This window comes from Onychostoma macrolepis, chromosome 04, assembly GCF_012432095.1.
Source record: "Onychostoma macrolepis isolate SWU-2019 chromosome 04, ASM1243209v1, whole genome shotgun sequence".
Lineage (NCBI taxonomy): Eukaryota > Metazoa > Chordata > Actinopteri > Cypriniformes > Cyprinidae > Onychostoma > Onychostoma macrolepis.
Window position 1 is genome coordinate 29,274,056 of NC_081158.1, and position 19,553 is coordinate 29,293,608.

A 19,553-nucleotide genomic window follows, 5' to 3' on the forward strand; every position below is an offset into this window, starting at 1 on the left:
TTAGCAATTCACTTGACACCTTGTTTGCCTCTTCACAGGACTGAAACAGGGCACATGTGTTATAAAACAATCTGTCTGTTTTAAATACAATAATATTCAACTTTACATATAAAAGACATGGTCAAAACGAGGGTAACACGCAAAATGCATGTCAGGCCTATATATGTACCATGATGTATCGACCTGCAACATGTATTGAGTCCTGCTGAGAAGCTACTGTGTTCTAATGTACTGTAAATGTATTTGTAAAAAAAAAAAATTCCCAAATTAAAATGTTTTATATTCTTACAGTAAAAACATTAAAGTTGATATTTATATAAATAAAAGAGCCACTCTGAATTTCGTTGTGGGGAAATGTTTTTGCTGGTTGTGGTTTTTGCTATAATTCATGCATTCGGTTTGGTTTTGTGTCCTTTTGATGCTAAACGTCATAATGTTTAGGCAGTATGGCAGATAATGTTGCTGTAATAGGGTTAGGGGTTTATTTGGTTGATTGCCAATGTAGTGGATTTGAGAAATGAGCGTTTTAGAGGACGACGGAAGTAATATTTGTGTGTTAAAAGCATGCATGTTTGCTACATTATTTATGAACTGCAACAAAATGGATGCTTCCTTTAATTGTGCTAGTTAGGGTGTTAAAACTGTAATGCTGCTTTTTTCTTTTTACAATTTAAGTCATCCAATCCAATAATATACATACTGTTAAAGCATCTGATATCAATTTAGTAACTATAATAGTGGATATATTTCACCCAGCGAAATATTATAAATCCTGTTCTCAACAGTTGCCATTGTTTCCCCAAGTTAAGAAGCCAGGTTTAGGATTTTTTTTTCTTCTCCTTGCTCAGTCACGCATACCAGATCTGAGAGACGGGGTTTGTCCCACAGGAGTCTTCCTCCCCCCCCAGAAAAAAAAAAAACCTCAGCCCACCCCCCTTTGCTCAAACAGACACTTTTAAACATTCCTCACCATCATTCAAAGCATTTAAGCTTTAGTCTTTGCTCCCCTCCACCGTCCAGAGGGGTGGAGGATTTAAACGGGGGCTCTGAGCGCTTGATGAGAGAGAATTTAAGCCCTTCTGAAGGTTACCGCCATCTCTTTTTACTAACTTTGCTGAGTTCATAGATTCTTTTTCTTTCCCTGGAGCTACAGTTTGTGTTGCATTTTTACAACTGGAGACGTTTGTCAGACGTTCGGATATGTTGCTCACACAGATCTTCTTTAAAGTTATAAAAAACACATTATTTTATGATTTTGCTGAACCGAGCAAGCTGAGCAGAAAAACAGAGAAACGATTACACCAGTGAGAAATCTCACACCACCTTTTTAAAAAATAAAAATACCACTCGGTTTTACTGCTGGGAATTCTAACAAAGCAGTCGGAACATTAGCAGCGACCTGTATAGCTCTCCCAGCACCTGTGGTTGAAGGTGTCTCTGGGTTACAGTGAGGCGCTTTGAAGTTTCAGAATGTTCCAGAAAGGTGGGGGTGGAAGGGTTGGAGGTTATTCTGCTCCTGTCTGAAGTTCCAGGCATTTTAGTAGGCCCATGTGATTTGCTCAGCCAGCCTAAATCAAGCACAGATCAAAAAATCTAATCATCTGATAAAATTCACTTATTGTTTGATTTGAAAATCTGATTTGTTTGCAGTCAGGGTTAGAGGAAAGGTGGCTAAAAGCCGTGCCTGCCACATTGCTGGAAAATGGACAGGAATTTGTGAGTCACTGTTTGACTTTGCTCTGTGAAAAAAAACAAAAAAAAAAAGTATGCGGTGCAAGAACCCTGTCTGACTTTAGGAGGCCGGCACCGTCTAGCAAACATGGCACATGAGAGATGCTTTAGTTTTGCGTCTCTGTGTGTGGCATTGCTGTTTATTCACTCAGAACAACTGCATAAGACCAAATGCAAAGGGCATGCGAGCAAAGACAACAATCTGTTGCTTCATTCTGCATAGGATCAAATACTTAATACTGAACTTTCTCTATGGATAAATCAAGCAACAGAAAAATTGTTCACTCAAGAAAAATGAATTAAAAGTAATATCTGGGTTCAGTACAAGTTTAGTGTTTATTAACACAAAAATAATTAAATCTTGTCCTTCGTTTTCTTTCTTTCTTTTTTAATAATATGATATTTACATTTATTTAAAGGACTTACATTTAATTTAATCTGTATAATTTGAGCTGTAAAGCGGTTGAAAAAGTTTTTTACAGTTGTTTTTAGTTTATTGAATTGTAATAGCTATGAAGTTATAAAACAATGTAAGTTTACAACAAAAAAGGATAGCAAGTGATTTTTTTCTCTTGCTAAAATCATATTTACACAAATGTTGTTTGTTTTCTGGCTATCATACACTTAAAAAAATCAGTAAAAGTAGGGCACAATAGGGCACTGTATTAAAATGAAGGAATTTTCTGTATTGATTTTTTTTTACACAGGTGTTACCTTTATTTTGAATTTTGCACTTTGTTGTTTCACATTGAACGGAATTGTCCATAACTTTAACAAATAATAATTACCAGTACATTTTCTTTCTTTTTATTTTATAGTGTATTGAAACAGTATATTAACATTTACAGATTGGCCCCATTAACTTCCATTGTAAGTACCTCCCTGTAACCCAGATTTTTGCCGTTTTAAGAGGAAGAACATTATGCCACAAATACTCGATTGAGCTTAATTTGTACTGAATTTACAATACTCATTTAATTAGTAATTTTGAAACAGGATTTTATAAAGCACAACTGTAGAGCCACATGTTGGTGGTTAAACTTCTTTGGCTGCTGAGTTCGTCAGCAAAATCTGATGCAAAAGTTGTGACTCAGTGCAGACAGAGATTTGGGTTTGAAAAGAGTGGAATTAACTCTGTGGTGAAAAGGCGTATGATGGCTAACTGTCTCACATGGCTGTCAGGTTTTAGTCATACCTCTCATTAGAACTAATCCACAGCGGTCTTTTCACACTGCGGACTGGATGACGGCCATATGGCATCTTTACGAGCACACAACTGGTTTACTGCACAAACTGTACGTCAAGCGCTTTTTTTGAAGCAGCCAGATGAAAAGGTAGGTGAAGGCGAGTAGATTTGTGTGTGTGTATCGTCCAAGTTTGCTCTGGTTTGTTGCTGCCAGCTCTCCCCCGGTGAGGTTGTGACAGAGTTTGACTGGTGTCATGTGACCTTGCTGGAAGTGTGAGTAAAGAGGGGCCGGAGCCAGGAGACCCAATCTGTCGCCCTCGCCCCACCCTTCACACACATGCAGAGACGGAAACAAATTTGCAAAAATGACCCATATAGGCGCAAAAATCCACAGACGCTGTCCAAATTCTAGGCAAAATTTAGGAAAATGAAGGAAAACTGTGACTTGGCAGATTTGTGCATGTCTGTCTTGTTAGGGAGTGTTTGCTGGCTCAATTCTTTCAGACGTATACACGCACACATAAACTTAGACTCTATTTTTCTCTTTTCTCTAAAAAAATGGGACTCAGGCTTGTGTTGCACCAGTTTTCCCCTTTGTTCAGATTGTATTAGGTGACGGGTCCACATGTTCTGGATCGTATCTGCTTTCATATGCAGTGAAATGCAGCTCTCCGGCAGCACTCTGGAGGCAGGAGGTCTGTGCATGAAAGAAACTTGAGTGCGAGACTGAAAACCACACTGCACAACAAAAAACGATATAGGGGAAAAAAAGACAACCAGTGATTGGAAGCTTTGTTGCTTCTAAACCGCCCATTTTAGCGTTAATCCTTGACCTCAAACTGTCAGGCGCACCTTTTACAGTCAAGAATATAAATTCTGACTGAACAGCTGCTATAAAATGTTTCCCGTCCTGGCTGCTGATTGGTCAGTGCAGTGCTTTGGTCGTGCTAAAATGCATAAAACGGGAAGAGATGCATGGGCAAACAGGAAGGTAACAGGGAAGAGATGCTTGTGAACATACAAAATTGTGTAAGACTGGTTTATTTCTTAGCCTCCGTGTTTTTCTGTAGCTTGGCTTTATAATTTAAAAGGTAAGCTGATAGACGAGTACATGTTTGTGTGTGTCCGGGCTACAGGCCGACTGCACAGGAGGAGATTTGTTGTTACTCAGAGTGTGGGTGGTAGAGAGGGCGTGAGTGTTGTGTGTGTGGTGCTCTGTATCAACTCAAAAAGGGAAGCGATGGAAAGAGAGAGAGAGAGAGAGCGCTAAAAGGAAGAAAGTGGATGAGAGATGGATGACGAGGGGACGCACACTGCTGTAGCTAAAACCTCTTCACAGAAATACAGCAGCCTCTGGCCGTCACATCCGTCGAGACCCCACACAGCCGACTGAGCTGCTCCCCACAGGAGGATGCATTTTAAAACCACCGTGGCATTTGGAATTATCTAAGAGGCACATCCATAATGTTTTGGTTAGGTAGACACTTTTTCAAGCACTACATATACAAAAAGCACTGTAGGTCCGATGGGTTTGTAAATCCAGTGGAATTTGTAGCTTGCCAGATGTTTTTTTCAGAGTGAAGTTAGATCAAAGTTATTGGTTGAAATGAAATAAAGCTGTATCCTGAGCAAGGTATATAAAAAAAACCCTTTGCATTGCCAACAAAATCTGGATTAGATAAATCTAGTAGATCCAACATGGCACCATAGCCATTACAGGAAAACAAACTTTACAGCCATACCACAGATTGATGACTTAAGTGAATGACAGAAACAAATGGCAGTGTGGCATTTAAAAGAATGAATAGATCTTTATTTGAATGATACAAATTCTCATTCTAAAAAAGAAAATTCTGTCATCGATGACTGATTCCAACACTACATGATTGCTTTTGCAAATGTAGTCCAAACAACTAAAACCATATGATCAGAATGTAATTATTATAAACTGGAAATTCAACATGAGGATAGGTAAATGATAAAATTGTCATTTTTGTGTCAGCTATTTCTCTCAAAATGTCTGTTATGTTGTCAGACTTCGTAGGACATTCAGCTTTTGAAATAGTAGAATATTCTGGAAGAGTGTAAATAGCCGCATGTTCAAAGCGGAACATGTTGAGCAGAAACAGAATTGTGCCTCTTTTCTCTCCCTCTCTATCTCTCGGGCCTGGGTATTGCATAGCTCAGTCAGAGATGTAGAAAAGGCAGTGTTACACAACAGGAAGTGAAGCATGTCTCGGGAGCTTTAAAGACAAATAGACCGGTTTGATCAAGTTTAGTGCCGGCCTCTCTCGAGCCCACCTCTCAATACAGGCTCAAGTGCACAAACACAGGAGAGCGCAGGGGGAGAAGGAACACTTATAGCTTCATACGGCCTGATTGAACCCTTCGTTTAGTTTTTTTCCTACTTAAATGCCAGAGGAAAATGCTGCTTGTGAAAACAAGCTACACAGTCTGAATTAATGGGATATAAAATCTCGATATCTGTCTACAGTGTTGGAGAAAGTTACTTTTATATAGCTAACGCATTACAATATTGATTCTTGAAAAAGTAACTAATTGCTTTACTTAAGTTACTTTTTATGGAAAGTAATACATTATGTTACTTTTGTCGCCTGGGCTGGGCTTGCTTATTTGTTTTCTAATAACAAAAAAACCCCAAAAGTTATATTTTTGGTAACCATAAGGGCCCTTTCACAAACCTGCGTTACTTATTTGAAAAAGTAACTCTATCTATCTATCTATCTATCTATCTATCTATCTATCTATCTATCTATCTATCTATCTATCTATCCCATTATTCCTAGAGCCTGAGAACAAAAACAGCAGTAAAACAGTTACTAAAATGGACAGTAGACTTCTAATGGTGATAGAAGTATAACTAAAAACAGGATGCAATATAGATGAGTGAATCATATGAAGATCCTGCTTTGGCAGTTAGCTGCTTATTAACGCACCCGCGCCCACAGGGCTACATGCACCAGGCCCACTAGCTCAAAGAGTAAGTTTAAACTGTAGCGTTAGCAAAAAGGCAGCTACCAGTGTTTCAGCTTTTCAAAAGAACGTATAGACTGGACTGCTGACAGGAAGTGGCTGGAGTTGCTAAAGGTGGGTATGCACAGAAATACAAATAAAGTGTTCAAAAGGATTTGCTTTTAAAGGGATGGTTGACCTAAAATATCACACTTTTAGGTGCACTATTTCTTTAAGAGCTGACTACAAGAACTTTTTTTGACTGAAGGTATATTAATTCTCCTCCTCACAGCTGAAGACTCAAGACAAGACACTCACCATATGAAGTCCTGTATAATGACAAAGCAAAATTTCTGTACTTCAAGATGATTGTTATGAGGGGCTTAAATTAGAAAAGAGTGCAGAGTGAAGCAGTACTTCTGTTCCTAAAATAAATGCTTTACAAGATGATTGCATTGCTTCTGACCATTTGGGCTGAGCTAAAAAGCTGTGGGCGATGCAGGAATATGAAACCAAACATATTTTTCATCTAATTTCCTCTCTTTCTCTGTCCTTCCTTTTTCCAGACGAAGCCTTCTCACTCTCTGACGGCCGTCCATCAGTTTTCTCTCAACCCACTGTAAATGCCATGCTCTCTCTCTCTCTCTCTTTGAGATTTAGAGGCTCTGAGTGTGACATGGAGAGGCTCAGCTTGTGTCTGCCTCGAGGCAGTGGTCCGGCTCAGCCGGGGAAATTTATAAAGTGTCTGACGTTATCGCCATGCGGTATGCAGAGCATTCTTTCTCCCCTCTTCTCTCTCTCCCTCCTCATTTTGTATCTACTCTCTCTCTCTCTCTCTCTATCTCACCAAATCTTCAACCATTTTACATTTCTGACATCTCTGCCCCGTTCTCGAACATTATTCTCCACATGTATCTTGCGCTCTCCATGTACTTTTCAATATTTAAAGGGGTAGTTTGTCATTTACTCACCCCCATTATCTTCTGTGAAACAAAAGGAGACATTTAGAAGATTGCATGTAAAAGAGAACTCAGAACAATGAAAGCAAATGTGTAAAGATGCTGTCAAGCTCTGAAATGGACAAAAAGCTCAAGTTTTTTTGCAAGCAATGCCAAAAAACAACAATTTCGGTTTCCCAAAGAACCTTTCAGTTAACAGTTCTAAGCATTTTTTCCTTAGTGTGAAGAACATTTGAATAATCTAAAGAACCTTTCTCCACTATAAAGTAGACTACCTTTTGTGCAATGAAAAGGTTCCATGGATGTTAAAATTACTTCATGGAACATAAAAACGCCAATAAAGAACCATTAATGGTTAAAGAGCACACATCTTCGTTATACAATAGCTTTGTTTGAGGCTGAGACTAAAATCTAAGTTGCTCTATAGGCTACTGAAAAACATCTGCTGCTGCATATGCAAATTACCAAAGTGCAATTGGTCATTCTTAATGACATCAAAATGTTTTTAAAAGACATACACAGCCATTAATTCTCAGTACTGAAGCATATGCGACCCTGGACCACAAAACCAGTCTTAAGTCGCTGGGGTATATTTATAGCAATAGCCAAAAATACACTGTATGGGTCAAAATTATAGATTTTTCTTTTATGCCAAAAATCATTAGTATATTAAGTAAAGATCATATTCCATGAAGATATTTTGTAAATTTACTACTGTAAATATATCAAAACGTCGTTTTTGATTAGTAATATGCATTGCTAAGAATTAATTTGGACAACTTTAAAGGCGATTTTCTCAATATTTAGATTTTTTTGCACCCTCAGATTCCAGATTTTCAAATAGTTGTATCTCGGCCAAATATTGTCCGATCCTAACAACCCATACATCAATGGGTTTCATACATCAGCTTTCAGATGATGTATAAATCTCAATTTCGAAAAATTGACACTTAAGACTGGTTTTGTGGTCCAGGGTCACATATATGAACATTATCAATGAATAACAACTGAAAGCTAACCCATATGTGGTTAACTTATATGGACTGTTTTCTGGAGCTTAACAATGTCCGTTCCCATTCATTTTCATTGTGTGGAAAAGAACGTATAGAAAATCATACAGGTTTGAAACGACATGAGGGTGAGTTAAAAATGACAGACTTTTCATTTTTGGGTGAACTGGATTCTTTTTTCTTTCATGCAATACATGTACCTGCATATATCTGCTCATAAAACCCACATATCTGCCTCGCTAACGTCCTGTTTGCTGTGCGTCGGCTACTTTTTCCATCTGTTCTTCCTCCCCCCTTCCTGTTTCTCTCTCTCTCTCTCTCCGCGCTGAGGCTAGATGCTGGGAAACTGTGGATAGTGTTTTACTTTTGTGCTGCCACTTCTCTCACTCTCTTTTTTTTTGCTTTGTCACTCAACGCGACATGTCCTGTCACATGGTTCATTCACTCCGACAGACACGGTGCCGGAGAGTGCTGCCTCTCTCTCCCCCACATTTCAATCTCCCTCTCTCATTCTCCCTCTTCCTCCCTCTCATTTCTGCCCAGGGTCTATTCTGAGGCAGGAATTGGAAACTCAGTCTTGTGCTGATGTTTATCAGCCCATCCCAGGCCCTGCATTGCATTTCTATCTGAGAGTGTATCAGAGCCCCTGATTTTAGATAGATATGATTAATGCTGTTACATACTCCACAGCATTACGCGGGAAGGGGAGGGGGGATATATACACAGCCAATGATTTTCTGGATAATCTTCTTGTTTTGCTCCACAAGAGAACTCCATGTCGGAATGGCTAAATAGAGAACAACACAAACTTGCAAATGTGCACAGTCATATTTAGAAATGTATATGTACGTTTGGATGGATGTAGCCAGAGAGGGACTCTAGAGGAAAAAAGATTGCTCTGGAGTGACCCTATTAGGGAACTAATGTTAATACATTTCGGCAACATCCACCCGCTCGTGTTACTGCAGTGATGACACAAGACTTCAATTAAATCCAGGGCAGACGGGGAATTCACACACCGGCCCCTCGACAACTAGCTGCCTTGATTTCTCTTCTTACCGCTCTGAAGCACAATACTTCAACATCTGACCACTTAAACAACTTTAAAAACATGAAATCAAAAGGACTTTTTAAATAAATGTCCCTGGTCTTATTGTGCATGATTCATTATAAAGAAAGTCACTGTGTTTTTGTATCTTAATAAAAAAAAAGTGCTGCATTTTCACCATTAAGTCCTAGCATAGTCCAAATGCAGTGTTATTTTGGTATTATTTAAATACTGTTATAGTATTTATTCATATTTTCAATTAGCATGTATTATATATTTTCAGTTTAAGTAATTTTGTTGTTATTGTCATTATTAAATTATATTATATTTGTATACATGTTATTTTTTTATAATTGTATTTACCTTTCATTTAGTTTTAATTAAATTATAATAATTTTAGTACACTGAAAAAAAATTGGTGATTCATTCAGAAATTTCAAAAAAATTCCTAGCAAAATTCATGAACAATTCAAAGAACACATTGAATAAAACATACAATTTTGAAGTAGAAAAACTGAATATCTTTTTACAGTGTATTTAAACTTATTTTATTTTAGATAGTTGCCAAGGCAACATTTCAGATTTTTATCTAAGTTTAATATATTTATGTTTTAAGCTTTTTTTTAACTTAAAGCTTATCATCAAATATTTATATTTTATGTTATTTCAACTTTATTTCAATGAGTGAAAATGGTTTTTAATAGTTTTTGTTTTATTTAACAATAACAACACTGGAAACATGTCACATTATAGAAAAAATGGGATATGAATGCAATTTCATGTATGAACTAACACACACAAAGAGTTTCTCCATAAATGTAACGTAACACAGTCTCTCCTGCTGTCCCGTTCTCCTTGTACCTCTTCATCTCTGCCTCTGTAAAACGGATTTGTCTCTCAGGATTAGAGCTGACATGATTGCAGATTTTGTTGCAGATGTGTTTTGTTTATGAGCGTTAAGTGATTCTGAAAAAGGCCTTGCCACTTCACTGCTCCCCATTTCCGACTCCTGCAATATTCTGCCCGCTGATGTGCTTTAGAGACTTTTGGAGAGACAGACAGGGACTTTCAGACAGAGCAGAATTTTTAATAAGTGGAAATCTACTGCACCAGGATGAGGAAAAATATATATATCGCGGTTTGAGAAAAAATAATATGGGACGAACCCCAGCGTGTCTGGCTTTAATTCAAAGCATACAGGCGGCAGAAGACCCTGTGCTTTCCCCCCCCCCTCAAATCATCTTATCCATATTTAAAGGATAAGACCTGAGTGCAATAAGTGAAAGCAGCTTTGCATACGAGATCACAGCCAATTAAACTGACAGTTTCTCATTCAAGGAGGCGAGGGGGGAGTCAAGTCAGGAATTTCTCAAAAGTTGCCTCAGACAAAAGAAGAAAAAATGGCTTTCGTATCCTAAAATACGACCTGTCCGGAATACCAGGAGAGAGAAAAAGAGGCCTAAAAAGAGAGGGATGGAGAGCTAAACAAAGGCAGTACAGTTGTTGTATCTAGTCTCAAGCCTGCAAACACAAAAGGTCTGTTACAAAACCTAGTAAACTGGATGACTGCCTACATAGACAGCACCCTAACTTTACACTAAACAGCCTAATTTTAACACTGTATAAAGGCAAAAACCTTGTACAGAAATGCTCTATAATGCCAGACAAATCCTGGGTAAAATAATGTATCTTTACTAGACTAAGCTATTTTTCATGGTTAATTTGAATAAAATTATTCTAAGAATTCAAAACAATTGTTTTATTTATATATAAATATTTAATAAATTTGAATAAAAAAATCGAATATATATATACACTGTAAAAAGTGATGTTGACTTAACTTTGAGGAAATTGAGGAAACCCGTTGCCTTAAAATTTTTAAGTAAATGATAATTAAAAAAATAAGTTAAGTGAATTGTCAAGTTTATTATTTACTTAATCATTTTAAGGCAACGGGTTTCCTCAATTTTTTTAAGTTAAGTCAACTTATCGCTTTTTTACAGTGTATATATATATATATATATAAATACACACATACATATATATATAAAATGTATCACTTAAATGTATGACTTGGTTTGGAAGAGGGCAAATGACTACGAACAGTTTTTAAAAGATTCTGCACAAATAATCATTTGGCCATGAGGGAAAAAGAGCAAGATTCCATTTTTCTATATTTTTATGCTAACTATGCATACCAAACTAGAATGAAAATACAAACCTCATGATCCCCACAGTAGACAATTAAATTCTCCAACTTTGTGTAACTAAAATGAAACCGGCTCTCCAAGAACAGCTCATGACCGATAAGGTCATTCTGAACAATGGCGCATATTTAGAGAGACGCAACGGAGAGAAAATAGGAAGAAAAAAGACTAAATAAATGAAATAACAATCTTGTGACTGTCAGGCACTGGAGGCGTGCCAGCAGCCGGAGCAGAGGAGGCTTGGAGGAGAGAGATAGATGGAGAGAAAGAGAGAGACAGTGAGGGGGTGGAGCTAGAAAGCAAGACAGTGAAAGAGATAGAGCTAGGGGAAGAAGAATTGTGAAGGAGGAAAGAGAATAAACTGATAGATACTGTGAGAGGAGAACAAAGGACAAGAGTGTGAGTATTTTAGTCATCGAGAAAAAGAAAAAAGCATGAATGTCAGAAAAGTGTGATCACTGAAAGGCAGAGAGAGATGAAGTGAGGAGAATGACAATACAGACCAGAACACAATCCAAAAAACAACAGGGCAGATTGTTGGAGATGTGCACTCTTCTTTTGAGAGTTTGTACGAGTGTGGGTGTTTCTTCCATTACGAGCACATTTCTGTCATTGATTTTTATTAAAACGGATTTCAGCCTTTTCTTTTTGTTACATGAAGGACACATTCATGGGAACTTTTTTAAAATGTCTTTTTTTATTTTTGATTCTTTAGAAACTTCTGCCTCAGACTCAGTCTTTCAATTGTAATCGTTTGTATTTTATGTCTAGATTGATTCATTTAACTCTTGCCTCAGACTTATAATAAATAATATAATAGAAAAAATAATCCTATACTATTTCAATATCTATTAAAATGACTTCTTTCTTTCTGTTATATGGAGGTCACATTCATGGAAACAAAACCTTTTGCAATGCTTTATTTATTTATTGTTAGCATTTTCAAATGCATTTTATGTATAGAATGATTTGTTTAGCCATCATAAACTATGAAAATGTATTTATATATATATATATATATATATATATATATATATATATATATATATATATATAAAATAACAAGTATGATAATCTAAACAAAAAATGAAATAATTATAAAATGAAAATTATTAATTTTTGCTTCATTAAAATTCCTTTTTTTTCTTTTCTGTTCTTTCTTCCAAAAATGGTCATTTCTACAACAATCACAAATATTGCCACTAATCAAGTCTTTCCAAAACTAAGTGTACTTGGTTACCAAGAAAACAAAGTCAACCATTTTGTTCGAAAAATGGGTAAAATGTTATTTTCACCACATAATGTTATCAAATACAACACATAATTTGAGTTGTGCTGTAAAAACGTACAGTCGTTTCGGAAAAAAATGACAATTCTCCTATGATGCCTGTATCTCCACTGACAAATTAAACTAGTGAGAGTGTGAAAAGCACGTTTTAGGACAGTTTATTTTCTGAAAGTCTACAGGGCCAAATGTGCCTATAGTTGAAGAAACACTTGTGTGTGTGTGTGTGAGAGAGAGAGAATAAGAGGGAGGGGCGAGAGATTGAGAGAGTTTGTGTGAGGTAGAGAGTGTGATGGTGATAGTGCTTTCAGTTCTTTGTGTGTGTGTGTGTGTGTGTGCTGGTCAATGCTCAGCAGTGCAGCAGCTCTCAGCCGCCCAGCAGGAAAAATCCCATCATTCTCTGCATACCGCACAAATTCCAGCTCGGCTTTCACCTCCTGGCCCCACTCCTCCACCCCTTCCCTCTCCCTCTCCCTCCCACCACCACCACCTCCTCCTCTCGGTGTGCTCTTACAGACGGAGACTGGCCTGAACTGTCTCAATCCCAGGGCCTCTTGTCTTCTCTTAGCCTCACCTTTGACTGCAGACCCCCCTGCTCCGCTTTAGATTTCACTAATACCATAACAATATAACCACAATAAAAATCTGTGTGCTGGCTGCCGTGCTTCACAAAATAAAAAATAAAAAATAATAAATCAATAAAATCTCGAACAACAGTTCCCAGAAGAACTCACACTTTGAGCCTCGCAAGGTGCTCATAGTCTGCAAAGAAATGGCCTATAGTGCTATACTATCCACATTAATTCTATAACTGGATGTCAACAACACTTTTAATTTCTTTCAAGGAATTTAAAGTGAAAATGTGTAGAGAAATTTGCTACATATTCAAAACTCAAAAAGGGATGTTTCACACCAAAATAAAAATGCTGTCATCATTTATACACCCTTATGATTTTCTTTTTCTGTTGAACACAAAATATTTTTTTGAAGAATGTTGGTAACAATTTCGGGTTCCATTGACAAAAAATGTTACCGATATTCTTTAAAATATCTTCTTTTGTGTTCAACAAAAGAAATTAAGTCATACTGTTTAGGAATGCCATATAGGCGAGTAAATGATTTTCATTTTTTGGGTGGATTATCCCTTTAAGTATTTTTTTCCCCAACCCGGGTGGATAATTATTTACTTTGGTACATGCTGGTTTTCACCTACTCAGCAAAGAAAAGAACTATCACTGTAGAGGACATTCATTACGCTTCACCGCTCATTATAATATCACTATAATCAAATTGGCTCACAGTACAGTCCTGATATAATCCATGTGCTGTTGACACACCATCAAGGATATTCACAGAGTCACTTTACACCATATTGAGACAGGAATTACACTATTCTAATCATTATCAACTTATTTTTGCATACGGTCTCATCCTGGGTGACTTGAAAAGCCCTGGTGCTTCAGTCTTGATAAAACTTGCATAAAAGCATGAAAGACTCTTTCATGTTTCTGACCGCATTAAGCAGTGCTTTGGACCTGATGAAATACAGAAAATGTCAGAGTCGTCGAGTTCGTTATGACCTGACTTTGAAAATAAGAGTCTTGACTTTGGCTCAGACCGTAACTGCTATACTGCCAGACAGAGAAAGTGTGTTGTTTTTTTCTAATGGATATACAGTGGAACCCAAATGAGTATTTTCCATTATTTACACCATATTGAATATTTCAATACTGATTTAATTTCAATTTTCAAATTAAAAATGTATTTCTAGATTTCATTTAAACATCAATTAAGACTTTAAACTTAATTGGTCTCAAGCTTCTGGAACCCATCGTATTTAAGGACATGAAATTTGTTGCAATTTCTCCAGATAATACACACACATAATGTCCTCATCTTCCTTTAAATCTAGCTTTCTGGAGTGGATTGAGAGTGAATACTCTCTCAGAAGAGGAAGAGAGGAGAGCCGAGGGGAAAACAGAGCTCTTGTTTTGCCTCTTTCTCTCTCAGGGCCTCCCAAGATGCCACTCAGGGAGAAGCTATTAATCATTGACAGGCCCCCATGGCTGTGTGTGTGTGCGGGGTCGTATGGACTCAGCACAGGCAGGACATTGAGAGTAGATGTCTAAAGCCAGGCTGCACATAGAAACATTAGCAGCATTCTCCACGCCCACTGTAAAGCCTTCTCTGAGACCTGGGAGTCTGTCCCTACAGCAGGTGAAAAAACTCCCTACCGCCCCACAAAGAAAGCACAACGGTGGCATGCATACACATACACATACACACACACACACACACACACACACACACACACACACACACACACACACATACGCAAACACACAGCTGAAAACCGATCTCCCACAGGATATGCTTACAGCCCTGGCTGCTGCCTCTCTCACAGACTGCCAACAATGTTACACCCAGGAGAGAGTATGTGTGAGAGAAAAAAAAGAGACGGAGAGAGGGAATCATGCACAGGGTGAGGAGAAAAAAACTAGAAGGAGAGAACGAGGGCAGGAAAAGGCCAAAAGAGAAAACAAGGGGGTGTCTTTGGGGACAAAAAGAAGAAAAAAAAAACACAATGGAAACCGAAGATGGAGAGAGTGTGGAAAAGAAAATGCGAGGAACAGACGGAGACGGGTGGTTAGCATGAAAACCGGTCTCGGAGTAATGTTGCTTTAATCTGGTATTTCCTTTTCACAGAGCGAGGGATATTCCTGGGGAAGGGTGGGAGAGTAACACACACTCGACGCAGTCTCCTGGCCTCGAGACCAGCTGCGAGGCTGCGCTGCTCTGGCTGCTCACTGGGCCTTAACAACAGCCACATCTAGCCTGTGCGCCTCAGGCCTGTGTTACCAAACACACACACACACACACACACAGAGACAGAGGAAAAGGAGGTATACAATCACTCGGTCTGACCCGCCACCCCATAAATACATAGTGACATAGTCCAGGTGGACCCAACACTCATAAACGCATACACAACCATAGTACAGCTCTGTACACCAACAGACCATAGAGTAGAAGCAACCTATGGAAGCCCGTTTCCACCACTGAATAAAAAATAAAAAAGGTAATTGTGACTTTTTATCTCATAATTCGGACATTTTTCTCATAATTGCATGATATAAACTCGCAATTGCGAGTTAAAAAGTCTTAATTGTGAGATATAAACTCTCAATTCTGAGTAATAAAGTCAAATAAATTCAGAACTGCGAGATATAAACTCACAATTCGGACTATTTTTCTCAGAATTGTGAATCTTGCAATTCTGACTTTATAACGCAATTGCGAGTTTATATCTCACAATTCTGAGAAAAAAAAGTTTTTATCTCACAATTGTGACTTTATAAATCATAATTCTGACTTTATAACTCGCAATTGTGAGTTTATATCATGCAATTCTGACTTTATAACTCGCAATAGCGAGTTTATACTGTATATCACAATTCTGGGAAAAAAGTCAGAATTGCGAGATATAAACTTGCAATTGCGAGAAAAAAAGTCAGAATTGTGAGTTTTTATCTCGCATTTGTGACTTTATAAATCGTAATTATGACTTTGTAACTCGCAATTGTGTTTATATCGCAATTCTGAGAAAAAAAGTCAGAATTGTGAGATAAAAAGTCGCAATAACCTTTTTTAAAAAATTTTTTTATTCAGTGGCGGAAACGGGCTTCCATAGCAACAAGCGATTTATTTTATAAAAATAAAAATAAAATCATTATATGATCGGAATTTGGTGGTATTTACACAAGGCTTCTTTAGGACTGACTAGTTGATTATTAAAATAGTCTATTATGCATTCATTTTATTAAAACGGTGCGAAATTCTGCTGGATTGCAAACATCTGAAATGAGCATCTGTTCAAAACAGTTTTCCAATGATAATCTGCTAGTAAGAAGATTAATAATCAGCAGTAGGTCATGTATCTGTATAATGCACAAATGAAAGTGTTCACTACCCTAAAAATATACATAAGCCAAGGCTCATATTAGTATGTATGCATTGATACAGATTAGTTATCCTCTCATGTGCAATCTGAGATACTGATACTGGGATAGAGGTCAGAGGTTATAAAGGTCCTTGTGAATCTAATTCCACCAGGGCTTTAGATACTGCCTTTAACCGCAGTGTGTGTGTGTGTGTGTTTATGGAACAGTAGATATACACAAACAAGTGACCCGCAGGCAGAAAGTTCCATACTTGCGCATGAAGAGTTATGCAACTCTGAAAAGTACCATTACATACAAGAAATTTAAGAGATGAAATGGTCAAAAGGGCCTTGTTGTAAAGTTAAATTTAATGATTAGCTAATTGGATTAAACAGAGTCAGTGTCTAATTTGTGTCTTCTGATTAGATCCCATGCTTGAATACAGTGCTGTGGAGAATGCTACAAACTTGACTACATTTTCCAGGAATAGTGTGACAGTTAAGCTGTTTACAAGAAAAAAAAATACTGATCTTTCTATAGTGTTCATGTTATGTTCTAGACTTTTCTATCTTTACTCCATTCTTCAGTGTCACCCCAGTGAAAAATAAATATACTTAAATGTATTTGAAACACATTTATTTCATGCCAAGTATACTACAAATATATTTACACATTTATGTACTCGATAAAAATACCCTGCAATTGTACTTTTAGTATACTAAACTGGTATTAAATTGGAACAATTAATTTTGTACTTAATGCACTTTAATTGTGCGCAAGTAGTGCTGATGTCCAACTAAAGATATACTGAAGTATATTTGATTGTGCTAAAGTGGAACTAATGCAAGTATACTTCAGGTACACTTTAAATATCTTGCATTTAAAGACCAATATTATTCAAAGATCATACAATCCTCGTCAATAGTTATATTAAAACACATTTTGGGCTTAACATTAAGAAACGTGTATTTCAAATAAAGTTTCATTATTATTTTTATATCAGTAAGTCTCAAGTGATATGTCAGTAAATATGTTAATAGATTTGAACTATACTTAGTATGAAATAAATGCATTTGAAATATATTACCTTTTTACTAGGGACATGATCCAGAAATCATTCTAATATGCTGATTTGCTTCTCAAGAAACATTACTATCAATGTTGAAAACAGTTACTGCTTCATATTTCTGTGGAAACTGTAACGCATGAAACATTATAAATGTATTTACTGTCACTTTTGATCAATTTAATGCATCCTTTATGAATAAAAGCATTCATTTAAGCATAAAAAACTCCCACACACAAGCGAACATGTGCACACGTGTTTCCTTGCGTTTTATTGTAAGCGCAGCTGAAATCAGCATGCATGCATGCAACTGTGCTTCCTACCCCAGCTGTTCGGCTGTTTTCGGCCCCTCCGGCAGAGGCGGAGCTTACATGCACAACACACAAGGGGGCGGAGCCGTAACGAGTCCAGACACCACCCATACCATAACTCCAGGTGAAGATATCAGAAAAGTGTGCAGGGTTAGAGATAAAACGACTATGTACTTCATCTTTTGCATTTCTTTTTACACCTCTGCATCTGTCACAAATCCCCCCACCTCTCTCTCTTTCTCTCCAGGGCTCACTGCACTGGTGCGGTGTGGCTGTCAGCGGTGCCTTACATCCTGTTTGAAACAGGGTGCTGCACCGTCTCAGGGGATTATCATGGCATAGCGGCACAACATAAAAGATGCCGGCTAATAAAACAGAGCAGAACAGAGAGCGAGAGAGAGAGGGAGAAACGGGGGGAGAAACAAAAAGAAAAGCTTGTTCAATATGGATCAGACTGTCTTCCACCCTCCCCATCGCTCTCCCTGGTCCATCACCTGCCGCGGTTGGTCCTGAGGCAGCAGGCAGGCAGGCAGGCGGGCAGCTGGCCAGACGGGGAAAGGCACGGCTGGGCTGGTCTGCGCTGGGCCGGGCTGGGCTCAGACCATGTCCCTGGCCTTCTGAGGCAGGGAGCCGCTGGCTAGAGCCGCTTTCATCCTCCCAGCAGAATTAATCACCAAAGCCTTCAAGCTGCCAACCAGCAGAGGAGACTGTCAGCCAAGAGGGGTTCTGGCACCAACCCAGGCTTCTATCCCTGCAGGGGCCTTCTATCAGATCAAAGACTGCCACCATCATGTCCCCCCTCCCCGCACACCTCTTTTTTGTTGATGTGGCAGAGGGGATGTAGATGATTCTGGAGATTTTATGAGGAAAAGATAGCTGGCTCGATGAGGACGTAGATACGTGTAATTAGATTCTGAATGTCTAATGAGGGATGTGCAGTTCGTTTCAGGGCTCGAGGAAGATGCTGAGCACCTGCTCGAAGCGAAAAAAATCACTCCATCCACTAGCACCTCAGCCAAGACACATCCCCATGACAACCACGGGCCAATGAGACGGCTGCCACACGGGTCACACAAGCCTCCCACTGCACTGGACAATACGTCCGAGAGGAAATGCTCTCGCTCTCGTCTGAGAGATATACGGCTCGGTTCATCAGGTTGTGAAAAATGGGCTGTGCGCTGTTGTTTGCCAGAGTCGTGGCCGCCAAATGCCATAGTTACTGGAGTTGATGTAACTACGAAATCATAGTAAAATAAAATGGAATGGCGTTCAAAATTGCCTTTATGACATCAGAAGAGTATTGTAGTAAGAACCAATCACTCAATCACGTAAATTAAGCAAATGGCAATTTCTAATTAGGAATGCACAATATGTGACCCTGGACCACACGACCAGTCTTAAGTCGCTGGGGTATATTTGTAGCAATAGCGAAAAATACATTGTATGGGTCAAAATTATAGATTTTTCTTTTATGCCAAAAATCATTAGGATATTAAATAAAGATTATGTTCCATGAAGATATTTAGTAAATTTCTTACCGTAAATATATCAAAACTTCATTTTTGATTAGTAACTAAGAACTTCATTTGGACAACTTTAAAGACAATTTTGTCAATATTTTGATTTTTTTTGCATCCTCGTATTCCAGATATTCAAATAGTTGTATCTCAGCCAAATATCCTATAAATGTCCGAACCTAACAAACCATACATCAATGGAAAGCGTATTTATTCAGCTTTCAGATGATGTATAAATGTCGAAAAATTGACACTTAAGACTGGTTTTGTTGTGCAGGGTCACATATATCTTCTGTACCATATCGGTTATCTGCCAAAA

At 38.0% G+C, this 19,553-nt stretch overlaps 1 protein-coding gene across 8 annotated transcripts in view; it reads right to left on the reverse strand.

The window, feature by feature from the left end:
* Positions 1 to 19,553, reverse strand: part of wnt5b (wingless-type MMTV integration site family, member 5b) — a 312,897-nt gene that overhangs the window by 30,976 nt on the left and 262,368 nt on the right. The gene's annotated exons all lie outside the window — the stretch shown is intronic.